Genomic DNA, 12,360 nt, shown 5'->3' with positions numbered 1-12,360 from the left:
CTGTGGGTGCCAGGAGTCGATACTGACTTGACAGCACACTTTACCTTTTACTATACAACAAAACACCTGGAAAGAGGCAATCCCTGAAACACTATTTGCTTATCAAACTACTCCTCATTCCCCTACAGGAAAATCACATTTTGAACTGCTAAGAGGATGCAAAGCTACCACCAAAGTTACACAATGGCAACAATCGACAAGGCTTTCTGTGCTATCTCACCCTGAGGAATCAGAGATTTGTCATCAGGTAACAGAGAAGCAACAAAAATACAAATTGTATGTGGATCAAAAATGGGGTGCAGAACAGTGAACATTTCAGGTGGGGGACTTTGTTCGAATACAAATGCCTTATTTTGTTATTGTTATTGTTGTTATTTATTGAATTTATATACCACCTATTATAAAAATCTCTAGGCAGTGTACAGAATTAAAACAAAATATATCACATTTAAAATTCATAAAAAGATAAAAATCATAGATAAAAACACATTAACATTTAAAAATTGAATCTCAGTTGAAGTCCTGGGAAAACAGGTATGTCTTCAGGGTCCTCCTAAAAGCAAACAGAGAAGGAGATGCTCTTATTTCAGCAGGGAATGCATTCCAAAGCCCTGGGGCAGACACAGAAAAAGCCCGGTCCCAAGTTGCCACCAAATGAGTTTGCAGCACCTGTAGTCGGACCTCTCCAGATGATCTTAATCGGCAACATAGTTCATGACAGAGAAGGCACTCTCTTAAATACCCTGGACCTAAGCCATTAAGGGCCTTATAGGTAATAACTAGCACTTTGTATTTCGTTTGGAAACCTATCAGCAGCCAATGCAATCCTTTTAGAATTGGAGTTATATGGTCCCTTTGGGTAATCCCAGAGACCTGTCTGGCTGCTGTATTCTGTACCAATTGTAGTTTCCAAGCTACATACAAAAGCAGCCCCATGTAGAGTGCATTACAATAGTCAAGCCTAGAGGTTACCAGCATATGTACCACCGTTTTAAGGTCACTAGTCTCCAAGAATGGACGTATCTGGCGTATCAGCCGAAGCTGATAAAAAGCAGTCCTGGCCACAGCCTCAACCTGAGAAACCAGGGAGAGTTTGGGATCCAGGAGCACTCCCAGACTATGAACCTGATCTCTTAGGAGGAGTGTAACCCCATCCAGAACAGGCAGATCTAAACCATCTCTCGGATCCTGATCCCCTACAGACAGCACCTATGTCTTGTTTCTATTCAACTTCAGTCTGTTATCCCTCATCCAGCCCAATATTGCCTCCAGGCAGGCATTAGGTGGGGCGGGGGGTCATGCCATTTCCTGATGAAGTTGGTATGGAGAAATAGATCTGGGTGTCATCAACATATTGATAGCATCCCAGACCAAGCTTCCTGACAATCTCTCTCAGTGGTTTCATGTAGATGTTAAAAAGCATTGGCGACAGTATGGAGCCTTGTGGAACCCCACACTTCAGCTCTCACTTTTCAGAGCAATAGTCTCCAAGAGACACCATCTGGAATCTGCCAGAGAGGTAGGAGCAAAACCACTGTAAGACAGTGCCACCCAAGCCCACCTCCTTCAAGCTACCCAGCAGGATACCATGGTCAATGGTATCAAAGGCCGCCAAGAGATCCAAAAAGATCAGCAGAGTCACACTTCCTTTGTCAGTCGCCAATTGGAGATCATCCATCAAGCTGACCAAGGAAGTCTCAACCCCATAGCCCACCTGAAAGTCTGGAAAGGATCTAAATAATCTTTGTCATCCAAAACTGCCTGGAGCTGAGAAGCAACCACTCACTCAATCACTTTACCCAACCAAGGAAGATTAGAGACAGGTCTGTAATTAGCTAACTCTGAGGGATCCAAAGCAGGTTTCTTCAAATAAGATCTAATAATAGCCTCCTTAAGACAAGGAGGCGTCCTGCCCTCCCTCAGAGAAGCATTTATGATATTTACCAGACCCTCTCTGATAATTTGACTATCAGGTGAAATAAGCCAAGTTGGGCAAGGGTCAAGAGAGCAGGTGGTAGGGCACACAATTCGAAGCAGTTTGTCCACATCATCAGAAGAACAAACTGAAAATGATCCATTTCAATCCTACAAGACAAGTTAGTGGGCACCTCTACGATAGACTCTGCAGTAACTGTGGAGTCTAGTTCAGCACGAATACAAGATATTTAACCTGCAAAAAAGTTGTTAAACACACCACACCGAGTGACAGATGATTCCAAATTCAAATTCAAGGCAGAGGGGGCATGAACTAGCCTCCTCACAACCCTAGACAACTCAGCTGGACGTGAATTTGCAGAAGCAATGTGGGCAGAGAAGAACTGCTTCTTTGCCATCTGTACTGCCTGAGCATAGATCCTCAAATGAGCTCTTTGTAACAATCTATCAGATTCGCGCTGAGACTTCCTCCGCTTGCACTCTAGTTGTCTACCTCGCCGCTTCAGCTTCCACAGTTCTCACTTATAAAGTGAGAAAGGGATATCCCCGATATTCTGGACCAAAACAAATAATCAAAATCCAAAGAAATTCTGTCCTATTGGATGATGGAAAGAAATGGAACCGTTTGAGACTTTCCAGCATGGATACTATGGGAAAAGATGGAAGGGAGTCTAGTCTCGATAGAAGAACTGGAAAGGACTTTGATCTTGTCTCCAGTTATGACCTCAGAGAGGAGGCTGATGAAAGTGATGGACAGACCTCTTTTCCAGAAAGAACATCACTAACAGCTCCTGTGCCACAGAACCCAAGAATTAGAGGTGTGCATGACAGGAGATCTCCTAAAAGACCATGTGAAAGACTTGTCACTGGTTTTTAAATCAATTCAATTCCGGTTGTTATAATGGAGAGGGTTGTGTTGTATTCTATCCAATATCTTTTGTGTTTTGTTGTGTAGAAGTTTGTCCCAGTGGGGGCAGAGTGGGGGGGTTGGTGTCAGAAAGGAAAAGGGAGGGCAAGGAGAAGGAAAATATGGAGTTGTTTCTGGAATAAAGTCTTAGTTAGATCTATATAAGCTTACTTTGTGTTTGTGAGGGAAGCAGCTATAAAAACTACTGAAAGGAGGTTTATGTCAGCATTGGCTTTGAAGTGCTTCAAGTAGGTGCTCTATATTTAGAAGAAATAACCCTACATTTAATGTGCTCTGCCTCTAGTATAAACAGAGTATATCAGTGCCGTAAGTATTTGGACCATTCAGCTTTTAGGTATATTAAACAGAGCTGAGGGTGGGGGGAGAGAATTGATTTCAGCAAATGTCAAATGGTATGGCGAACAGTCTATAGAAAAGGTCGACACAGCCACAGTCCTTCTCTTGCATGCATGGCAGGGATCCCAAGGTGACTCTAATAAGGCTTCTCCTCTCCTGTCTTGTGCCAGACCTCATTTACTGGGCGCAATGCCACGGGGTAAGGTGCAATGCAACACACAAGCCGTTTCTGATGGTGAGGCCCCTCTGCTCACCTCACATAGTTATCTAGTGCCCATCTTTTCCCAGGGTCCTGTTTGTAGGTTATTTCCTCCCCTAATGGAGGAAACAACAGGTTTGCTGGGTTGGAAGAGAGGGGTTGGGGCTTGAATAGTGGCAGCAGTGGGAGACAAACCAGCTTGCAAAGGTGGATGCCAACTGCCTGCCCCAACAAGCAGTGGTGCCCACTGGAAGACAGAGCGTGCCACCAACGAAGGCATAATGGGCTGTGGAATTGCAGTGAAATTTCCCCCTGAGCTTGTTCAAGAGAAGAGTGTTGCTCAGCGTGATGGGATAAAAAGATTGTTTGCATAACCTTCCTGCTGTATGCATCTGTCTGAAGAGGGATATCTGTCTGTCTATCTATCTAATCCCTCTATCCGTCCATCTGTCCATCATACATACATACATATTGATGGCATCATTAAATTTCTTGTACAAAAACTATTTATTTATTTATTCATTTATTTACTTACTGACTTACTTGTGTGTTTCTATACTGCCCCAAACGTGTGTTCTAGGGCCATGGGGAGGAGAGGGAAAGGTGAACAACTTTAGGGGGAGCATGGACTGGTCACTGAGCAATTATTGGCATGCTGCAATCCATCCATGTGCCCAGAAGCATTCAGCTGAAGAGGGGAGGGGAGGAGGGATGTAAGCCCCATCAGGCCTCCTGCCAGTCCCCTCCCAAAAGCATGTGGGATGGACTCTGCCTGTTCTATTGTTATTAATCTAAACTAACCATTTCTTCTAAAAAAATAAATAAATTCTAACAGAGTATTTTTGAAAAGTTATGGTGGCTGACTGTCCTGCTTCAAAATATTTTTAATTCATTTTTTCCTATCCATTGACTTATATAATGTTTCTCTAAGCCTCAGTCAGGTTGTGGCGGGTGGGTGGGTGGGTTCAAAGGTTTTCATCTGATGGAAAAGTCATTTCCCAGTCAGTCCTCTTTGAAACATTGTTAAATGCCACACACTCTCTGGCAGTTAATCAAGATGCCTTTAATTAAAAAATCCACTTAATTTGGACATCTTCCAAGGCACTAATTTAAGTCTAATAACATTTAATTGCAATGACTGCCGCTTAATAGTGCAGTAATTCTATGAGATCTCAGAGTGTGCATCAGTGTTGCCTGGGGGTGTAGCAGGTAGACGCATAATGTGACAGAGCTAGGCTCTCAGACGAGGTTGCAAGAGGCTCCATGACTGACCAACCAACCCACTTGTCAGGACTGACTCACTTGTTAATTAGTCCTAGCTAAGGTTATAGTAGGGCTGAGTAATAGAAAAATGGCGTTGAAGGCATATGGAAAAAACCAAATGGAAAGAGATACAGATGCAGATAACTCTGGAGACATCCAGCAAGAATTCAGGCCCAATAGTCAAATTAAAGTTTTATCCCTTGGCAAGAGGCTAGAAGAAGAAGGCCAGCAGTGGTGTAGTGGTTAGAGTGCTGGACTAGGATGGGGGAGACCAGAGTTCAAATCCCCATTCAGCCATGAAACTAGCTGGGTGACTCTGGGCCAGTCACTTCTCTCTCAGCCTAACCTACTTCACAGGGTTGTTGTGAGGAGAAACTTAAGTACGTAGTACACTGCTGTGGGCTCCTTGGAGGAAGAACAGGATATAAAATGTAAAAATAAAAAATAAAAATAAAATCCTGAGATCAAGGGTAGTATGGTATGACTGCAGGAGGCCCTAATAAGAAGCTGAGCATTGTGTCTCTGGGCACTTTGGAAAACATATGACCAGCAGGGACCAAACAAGTGCAAAATGTTTTCAGACTGTACATGCAGAGCTGCTCTAGATACTGATCCTTGCTTTACTTCAGGGGCCCCCAACCCTTTTGAGAAGGCAGAGGCCAGCGAGCCGCAGGGAGCGTCTTTCAGTCACTTCCTGCCATTCAGTTGCCTATCGAAAGATGCAAGGAGCAGCAGTTGTGGAGTCAATTGCTGCCACTGCCCTGTTACTGCCACCACTATAAGATTAAGAGAAATGGAGGAAGGTGGGGCCAGGATGGGGAAGAGATGGGGAGACCGGTGCTCTGCATGTTCTGCACACAGTGAGGTTGGGCAAGGAGATCAGGCTGAGGAGAATCAGCAGGGGTGAGGAGGGAGGCCAGGCAGGGGAGAATTGGGGTGCAGAGCACTCCAGGGGGCTATAAAAAGGTTGTGGGGAGATCAGGCTGGGGTGAATTGGTGGGGATAGGGGGAAATGAGTGCAGGGCATACTCTGCATGCTGCCGGGATTGGGGCGGGGTGGCTCACCATGTTGCCGCAAGCACTGGAAAAGCCTAATCTGAGCCTCCTCTTTAACAAAACCAATCTGAGTAAGAAAACGAATGAACACAAATAAATTGCAAAATGAATGTCATTTTAATAAATGAATAACCAAGTATATTAAGTGTTTAATATTAAGAAATGAATAGTACAATGAAACAAAACAAATGCCATGCACATCCCTAGAATGCTGCAGAGAAATTACTTATCCTCTCTAAGTAATTCTACAGGAAGCAACTTGAACTGAGAAACAAGAGTTTGATATTTATTACTAACTGAAACATAGGCTAAGAAAACAATAAACAGACTAACAGTTTCTTATGCAAAGAGAGGGAGAACATCTCAATTTAAATTTCAAGATAGCAGCCACATTCACACTGAACACGGAACTGTGGGTCCAATGGACTTGTGGTTCGTGCCCCTCACTCTCCCATCCGCATTAGGATGTTACAAAGAGTGTTCTCTCTGCAGTCAGTGAGAGTGCCGAGAGGAGGTGGAACTGGTTGTTTGGGCTTCCTTCTTGACTGAAGGACAGCCCCCACAGCCAATCACACTGGAGTTGAGGGAGGAGCTTCCTCCCTCAACTCTGGTTCCAAAGGACGCAACCTGCAGCTCCACATTCAGATGTACCACAGGCTGCATTCAACCTTGGGTTGTGGCGACGAAACTCACAACAACCTGAGGGTTCAGACTAGAGTTCCAAATCTGAATCCTCGGTTTCATCACTGCGCCTGCCTCCAATTGATCACATTCACACGTAACACTCATGGAACTGCTGGCCCCTTCAACTAGGAGTGTGCACAGAACCAGTTCAGTGCACAACTGGGAGGCTGGGGGGTCACTTTGAGGTGTGAGGCGGGGGTCCTTACCTTCCCCGCCATGCTTCCCCCTCCGGGTGCTGCTTCAAAAACTGCTGGTATGAGGTGACTGTATACCCTCTTGTCACGCCGGTCAGCGAAAACCCCCAGAAGTGGTAGATGTGGGGGTGGGCACATGCATGCCCTCCACTTCTGCTTTTACACTGACCGATGTGGTAAGAGGGTATACAGCCACCCCACATCAGCAGTTTTTGGAGCAGCGCCAGAGGGGGGAAGCGCGGCGGGGGAAGTAAGGGCACCCTCCTTGCTCCTAAAAGCGACCCCTTCTGTGTGCAAACTGGTTCAAACATGGGTTTTCTGAACCAGTTTGGTGTTCCAGGAAGAGAACACCGAGCAGGTACATGCACGTGCCTACCTTCAACTGCAGTTCCGTGTTTCTCACAAATGCAGACAGCAAGTGAAGAGCAGACAAACTGTGACTCCACCCGCAAGCCAGTACATACATACATTCAAATACACACACAAGCATGTCCCAGATCAGGAACAGAGACAATGTCCAAATCCCAATACAGAAGTTGTCCATGCCACAAAGGATGAGCTAGCACGGTCAACACTCTGTGAGAATTTTCACCTGTAACATTTGAATTCAGACTGATGTGAAAATGCCTCCTGTCATACTTTGGAGCCATCCACTTTCCATAAGGTTCTCTCATATGATTGCTGCCTTCAATTATCCATGGATGCTTGATTAAATAGGTAGCATGGAATCTCTGTCTCCTCAAAGAAAGGGATATTCCCTGCTGTAGAGACTGTATAAAGTATTGGCTGTCTGGAGGTCTCCCTGTTTTTATGTGAGCTAACTCTGCATATATACACACATTCTTCTATCTGGCGGAAGTTAGTTGCTATATCAGGGACACAGGGATTCTGAGCGAGGCTTGAAGACAAGTTTGCACAGCCAGTTAGTCAAAGGTGTTTGCTGAATTACACAAATATAAGGTTGCCCTGAACCCCTCAAGAGAAGTACCTTTCTATAACTAAACAGACAGGCTTTCTATAACTAAACAGATAGACTAATGAAGCACATGTACAGAGTGCTGTGTTCCAGATCAAAGCAATGGGGTGCTAGTGGGGTGTGTGTGTGTGCAAATCTCCTTCTGTTCTGTGCCACCCCAAAATATGTCCATGAAGGATGCATGACCCTCAGAAACATATTTTTGGGTAGCACAGAGTGCTTCAGAGGGAAGGGGAGACTGACAAAAATTACCCCCATGCACAAGTACCCATGATGCTTTAGACTGGAATGCTACATGCACGCTTCATTAATCTGGATGTCAACAAGAATTCCTAGTTAATCACAGGAATCTCTCAGACAGCTTTCTGCTCTCACCGTACAATAGGCTTGTCCACATGATCATATGGGAGCAGGCTGGAGGGAAGGCATGCTCCTACTCCAGACCTGCAGGATGACTAGAACTCTCAAGAAGGCTTGAGAGTTACCTAATAAGGGCTTTTGTTGTACAGAATTTTAAAATAAAAATTAGGGGGCCTAAAAGAAGCTGCAGGAGGCCTGTTCCTGCCTGTAATCCCCCCCTCACAGCTGTTCCTATAAGCCTTTTAAGAAAGTGGATCCTACAAACCAACTGTATTTCAAAATGCAATTCTCTTCAAGCTGTACCTGCTCAGAACCGTATCTCCATGTGGCTGAATTCCGAGCTTGAAATTTAATCAGCAGGTAGAGCAGCTTCATAAACACACTTATATTCAAATCCATGCCTCAATATTTTCCAAGGTTGTTGATTATGTCACAGTGTGATAGCCTGCTATTCAAATGGAAAGTAAGGGGGTTTAGATGCATCACTTTTGACACTAAAGCCACACATATGACAGTGAAAAATGAGAATTCAAGCCTCAGTGCCAGTGCTAGAATTAATTTGCAGATCACAGTGTGAACTATTGCCGCAATGGCTGCATCCTGATGTTAAAATACATCGCTGCGGAAGAACAATACTTTTGCTAACAAGGTTCACCCACAAATGAAAAGCATCGTGTGTATAAATCAAGGAATTCCACTTGTTAATTGCAAATCGTTTATGGACTGTGACAGCAGGAGATACCATATCTCCTAACCTCACATGACTCAGAAGTTAAGTTAAGTGTTGAATTTAAATAACTGCTATACCTATGGGAGTCTATGACTGGCATGTAAAGATACAGAGTTTAAACCATGCTGGAGCTTTCCATAAATTCTTAGAGTGAAGAATTCATTATTTAAATGATGTGCCCAATATAATATGTTGGTTTAATCAGATGGTTTTTTGAAATAAATGTAATAGTTTGCATCCCTATTTGCCTAATTTTTAAGCAAGACATTAAAATAATCCTATATATGCTAAGAACTGACTGCTCCCAGCTATGAAGACAGCTTTCCTTCCCAGCCATTGGCTAAACTGCAATGACATCAGAGAATGTTAATTAACATCCTAGTTTCTTTTAGGGAAGAGTCAGTCGTGGGACACTGAAAATCCAAGCAATGATGTGAGGGAAATGGAAGGTCAGTTTGAGCAGGGGTTTTTCCTCACATAGGGTCCAAGGACAGGAAAGTATTGTTTTATTTGTTTGCTGCTCTGGGATACAAAGTGACTGAAGGCTAGGAAATTGAGATGGCACAGAGTCTGAGTATGTGGAAATGGACACAGAAGGCTTAGACACCAAATGTGGTTGGTTACTGTTGGTGAGAAGGCATGTGGAATGGTAAGGAGGGCTACATTTTGCACACTGATCGAAAATAAACACCCATTGGGGATGTTCACACAACTGCGTGCATGGTCGGATGGGCATGTGGGGGGAAGGCAGGGTTCAACCTACCTTCCCCAGATGACCACTCATAGCCTTGAAGGCATGCAAGCTGCGCTCCCACATGGCCAGTGTTGCCAGGGGCAGCATGGATAAATCTCCATGCTGCTCCCGGTGGTGCGGTTAAACAGAGGTCGAGACTCGTTGTCCTGGCCTCTGGAGATCCCACAATGCACCATGTGACACATACAATGCACTGGAGGAATCACCCAAGAGACGGGCACTCTAGGCACCCGTCTCTGTGTGCAAGCAGGCTGGAAGCAGCACGGCTCTCACACAAGCAAGTAGCGTGGGTTAAGGGAGCACTCACTCCCTTATCCTTGGCTAGCAGCCGAGCTAAAAAGCCAAGCTAGGTGGTGCTGGCATGCCAGGATCTGTCCTGATCCCAGCGGCTCTCATGCACATCCTAACCCAAGCTGGGCATCCCTAGCTTGGGTTAGGGTGCATGTGAGAACAGCCTTGTTGTTTGGCTGAACATCTTCGGTAACCTAAAGTTAAGTTGTGCCGTCGAGTCGGTGTCGACTCCTGGCAACCACAGAGCCATGCGGTTTTTCTTTAGTAGAATACAGGAGGGGTTTACCATTGCCGTCTCCCGCGCAGTGTGAGATGATGGCTTTCAGCAGCTTCCTATATCGCTGCTGCCCAATATAGATGTTTCCCATAGTCTGGGAAACATACCAGCAGTTGATTAGAACTAGCAACCTCTTGCTCCCTAGGCAAGTTACATCCCCGCTGCGCCATTAGGTGGCTACTTGGTAACCTAACAGATGCTGTGTTTGCTTAATTATCCTGAACATATATACAACCACACTGGGATAGCACTGCCTCATCACTGATTGCATTACCATCTTGCTTATTTAATAGCCAAGTGCTAATATCTTAATGTTACATATGAGGAATGATTCACTGGGTCCCAGGTCCACACATATCTTATTGTGTTAGTCTGTCATTCTGGTTAAATTTATTTGTTGCTTTTTCTATCATCTGACCACCCCCAAGCAGCTTATGATAAATGAAAACATGATACAATATTTTAAAATACCAAAATTAGATAATACAATGCCACAATTTAAAACAGCAGTAGCACGGAACAGAGCTGTAGCTCTGAAAAATAGGGATGTGCATGGAACTGTTCGGCTCTCCATTCTAGGAGTGCCGAAGTGGTTCCGTGGCCCAGCGTTCGAGCCGGTTCAAAGGTGGGTGGTGGTGGATAACTTTAAAGGTGGGTGGTGGTGCTCTTACCCCTCCCATTGTGTTTTCCCTGCGGGCACTGTGTATTCAAATGGTCCGGCGGAGCATCAGTGTACCTCCCTGCTGCCCCGTTGCTTCCTCAGACCAGAAGTGACCAGAAGCGGTGGGGAAAACCACCGGGAACTTCTGGTCACTCCTGGTCCAATGAAGCAATGGGGCGGCAGGGATGTACGCTGCCGCCCTGCTGGATTGTTTGAATAAACAGCACTGGTGGGGAAAACATGGCAGGAGGGGTAAGAGCACCCTTCCCCACCCTTGAGGTTACCCCCTCCCCCGCCTTCAGACTGGCAGGCACCAGTTCCATGTACATCCCTTCTGAGAACTCTAGGAGGCCAAGTGAGGTAAAGGAGTTTTAATTCAGTGCTGAATGGCCTGAATACAACAGAGCTAATGGCAGGGGAATTTCTCAGTATGGGTGCCACTGCTGAAAAGGCTCTGTTTCTGATTACATAGCTTCACTTCAAACAGCAGCAGCACCCATAGCAATTTCTTTGTAGCTGATCTTAAATGATGGAGGGCATATGTGGGAGAAGCTGCTTCATAAGGTATCTTGAAGCATCTAGGGATTTAAAGATTAGAAGAACAGTATCTTGAATTTGACCAGAAACAAACAAAATCAAAATCAAAATCAACCAAGGCAGCCAAGATAGTCTCCACCTTGAACCCAGGGCAGTAGCCAGATTGCAAGGTGTTAATATATTTATGCACACAGACTCTAGTTTAACAGTTTTCAGACTTCTTTTCTTGAGACTCAGTTCAAGGCGAGCACTTATCCCTACAATCCCCATTCAGCCATGAAACTCACTGGGTGACTATGTGAGTGGCCGTCACTTATCTCTCAGCCTAACCTACCTCACAGGATTGCTTTGAAGATAAACATAACCATGTACATTGCTCTGGGCTCCTCAGAGAAAGATCAGGATATAAATGTGTTGGGATGCCATGTTACCTGGTTGCTTGGGTGGCCCTGTGGAGTCTGGAGAGGAGCGTGGCATCCCCCCTGTGGGGCGTTCATTCCCTTCAGGGGGCAGTAGGGATGAGAGGGGTCCAGGCTGGTCGGATCCCAGTGGGGTTGAGAGAGCAGCAAGGCAGGGAGAGCTGCAGGAAACAGCTCCAGGGAGACAGCTAGGTTGGGTGGGGCAGGAAACAGGAAGCAAGGTCAGGAAGGGGGCGGGCTGGAAGTAGGCTTTAAGCCCTGTCAGCTCTGCCTTGGGGTATTTAAAGACAAGGCAGCTGACGATGAGGGGCTGCTTCTGAGTATGGGAGCCAGGAGTTCTCCAGGAGAGGGAACTGGCTGGATGCAGCAAGCCAGGAGGAGGACTCAGGTGACAAGCTAACCTCCTCCCCTGGCTGTTCCTGAGGCTGACCTGGGGAGTGGGGGGTTTGCTCCAGTCATTCTGGAGTTCAAGAAGGGTTAGGAGCCCACCTTGTCCCCTGGGAGTCTGACAAAATGTTTTTTAAACATATTTTTCATAAAATCACAGTAGGTTTTCCCCACCACTCCCCCACCCCCGAGTTTATTGATTACATTTCACAGCTTGAATTTCCACAGCAGTAAGTGGGGGAGCATTCCCAAGAATTGACCAGCTACATTCAGCACTGCTAGATTGTGTGCATAGGTGCAAGCTTAAATTTAGCAGTCTTACCAGAAACAAGCTGTTAGTCCTCTGTCTGAATGACTGTAATGTTCCTTTACA

General features: G+C 45.5%; 1 long non-coding RNA gene across 1 annotated transcript; it reads right to left on the bottom strand.

Annotated features, from left to right (window-relative positions):
• Positions 1-342: 342 nt before the first annotated feature.
• On the bottom strand, positions 343-11,783 carry LOC128342083 (uncharacterized). Its single transcript, XR_008314760.1, has 3 exons — positions 11,613-11,783; positions 8,235-8,379; positions 343-553 (listed from the first exon to the last, which is right to left on the bottom strand). It is a non-coding gene; the product is annotated as an uncharacterized LOC128342083 (long non-coding RNA).
• Between the last annotated feature and the right edge of the window lie 577 nt (positions 11,784-12,360).

The sequence above is a fragment of the Hemicordylus capensis genome, chromosome 2 (assembly GCF_027244095.1).
Source record: "Hemicordylus capensis ecotype Gifberg chromosome 2, rHemCap1.1.pri, whole genome shotgun sequence".
Lineage (NCBI taxonomy): Eukaryota > Metazoa > Chordata > Lepidosauria > Squamata > Cordylidae > Hemicordylus > Hemicordylus capensis.
The sequence above is the reverse complement of the archived record's forward strand: the minus strand, read 5'-3'. Positions and strand labels throughout refer to the sequence as shown.